General features: G+C 58.5%; 1 long non-coding RNA gene across 1 annotated transcript; it reads right to left on the bottom strand.

The window, feature by feature from the left end:
- Window positions 1-556: 556 nt before the first annotated feature.
- Window positions 557-1,478, bottom strand: LOC143841559 (uncharacterized). The gene is made up of 3 exons (XR_013232723.1): window positions 1,337-1,478; window positions 1,084-1,227; window positions 557-997 (listed from the first exon to the last, which is right to left on the bottom strand). It is a non-coding gene; the product is annotated as an uncharacterized LOC143841559 (long non-coding RNA).
- Window positions 1,479-2,111: the final 633 nt, after the last annotated feature.

Genomic DNA, 2,111 nt, shown 5'->3' with positions numbered 1-2,111 from the left:
TCCTTCAGCAGACTCCCGAGGAAGATGACCCTGGTCTGATCTCACCCTCGTGTCCAATGTGCCCTGGGCCAGGAACACAGGCGAGGCTTCTGGCTTCTCAGGAGGAGTGACCAGACACGTCCCAAGAGGAGGGGGAGCCACTGGGGACCGCTGCAACAGCTGCCAAAGAAATGGCTGAACTTGGCTTGGGAGGCTTGGTGGTGCTCCAGGGTCCCAGCATGAGAAAGGCAGGAGGAGGAGGAGGAGGAGAGGGAGGAAGGGCACTCCTACAGGGTCTTCTTTCCTCTGTAGGGGAGAGAAGAAAAGCAGGCAGGCCCCTGCGTCAGCTCACTTGCCCCGATACAGAAATTATGGAACAGATCGCTGACTCGCTTCTAGGTTGGGGTCCCAAAGGGGCAGGTCAACCTGCAGTTTGTCAGAAGGGAATTTCTCAGAAGGAGCCCTTGTTGCCCGGTGTCAACAAGGGATCTCGAGAAACAGCGACAATCGACAGGAATGTGCACAGGGTGTAGGAGATCTGTGGGCCACACCTCCTGCGACAGCATGGCTCCAGTGGTTGAGATGGGTGCATTGGCCTCTTTCACGAAGGAGAGCATGGGGTCGGCATGCCAAAGAACAGGGTCAGGAGGAAAGCAAGTCTTCATTACCTGCAAGCCTTCTTGAGTGGCTGAGATGAACTGGAATGGTCCCCAAGGTCCAGGAATCTTGATTTACCCAACAGTCCAAGGGGTGTCATGGCTGGCAGACTGGCAGTCATATTTTGGAATCCAGACAAATCCTTGAAGGTCCTTGTGGTTGCTCCCACAGGAGGGAGGTCTAACGCTTGGCTATAATGTGGAGGTATGGGATTATCTCAAAAGTCTCTGGTGGTCTGGTAGGGGGCACATGACGCTGACCTGGCATGTAACCGGTGCTCTCTGCAGTCCCAGCATGTGAAAGGGCGGTGGGAGGAGGAGGAGGAGGAGGAAGGGCAATCCTGCAGGGTCCTTTTACTTATCTGTAGGGGAGAAAAGGAAAGCAGGCAGGCCCAGGGTCAGCTCTCTTGCAGTGGTCCGTCAAATAGGCAAGAGACAGCAGACTTACTTCTGAGTAGGGGAAAGCCAGCAAGGGACTTCCTCAGAGGAGCCCTCGTGGCCCGGAGGCAGAGGCCTTTCAAGAACAGCGACAAACGAGGGCCCGCCAGAGATTATAGAGCAGGGCAGAGAGGTTGCTCCGAAGGTCTTCGATCTGGGGAGATGGAGAAACGCTCCCAATGATTCCTGCCCTCTTTTCAGCCTCAGCAAGGGGGTTGGGATGTTTGGCCCCCCCTCTATGCTTGATCTCCCCATCTACGCACCTCCTCCTCCAGCAGGGCCCTGGCCTGGCCCAGGAGGGAGAGGAGGACCAAGAGGCCTCCCTCCCTCACCCACCGCCCGTCCAGGCTCAGGGCGTCCTCCAGAGCGGCCTCCTGGAGAGAGAGACTCTGCCTCTCGCTGAGGTGACCTCCGAATACCTGAAACCAGGAAGACACCCTGTCAGTCCTCCTCAGAGGGGTTGGCTCCTGCCTGCCCTCCCTCTCTCGCCCCTTTCCAAAGGGAGGCTTCAAACAGCTCCCCTGCGAGGAAATGGGGTTCCCAAAATGAATCAGGGCATGCTCCAGAGCTGTGGCATGGCGAAGGGAAGGGGGGGGGACTACCAGTCTCTCTGCACACCGCTGATGGAAGAATCCCCCAAGGGAGCTCTCCTGTGTCCCTCCCAGGGAATAAACCAAGGCCCCTTGACCCAGGCCCAAGAGGCGAGGCCTTTCCAAGACTGCCTGGCCAGCACCACAGACGGGTCTCCGTACCTCAGCTGCCCCTATGAGGTGGGCGTAGCTCTCCCTTCAGGGCCGCTCTGGGTCCTCCTCCCAAGTGAACTTGCTCCGGCCTGAAAGGAAGACACCGGGGGGAGCTCAAGCAGACTGGCCCTGCTCAGAACAGCTGATCTCCCCCTCTGGCACCGGTGGAGGGCTGGGGTCGTGGGGACCAGAGGTCTGGAGGCCATGGTGGGGAAGGCTTATCTGGACAAAGGAACTCCATGGCTCTGAAGGGACTGGGGTGCCCCACCCCAGAAAAGGGACGTGAACTCACCCT

The sequence above is a fragment of the Paroedura picta genome, chromosome 7 (assembly GCF_049243985.1).
Source record: "Paroedura picta isolate Pp20150507F chromosome 7, Ppicta_v3.0, whole genome shotgun sequence".
Classification (NCBI taxonomy): Eukaryota; Metazoa; Chordata; class Lepidosauria; order Squamata; family Gekkonidae; genus Paroedura; species Paroedura picta.
Note: the sequence above shows the minus strand (reverse complement) of the source record. Positions and strands in the feature narration are given on the sequence as shown.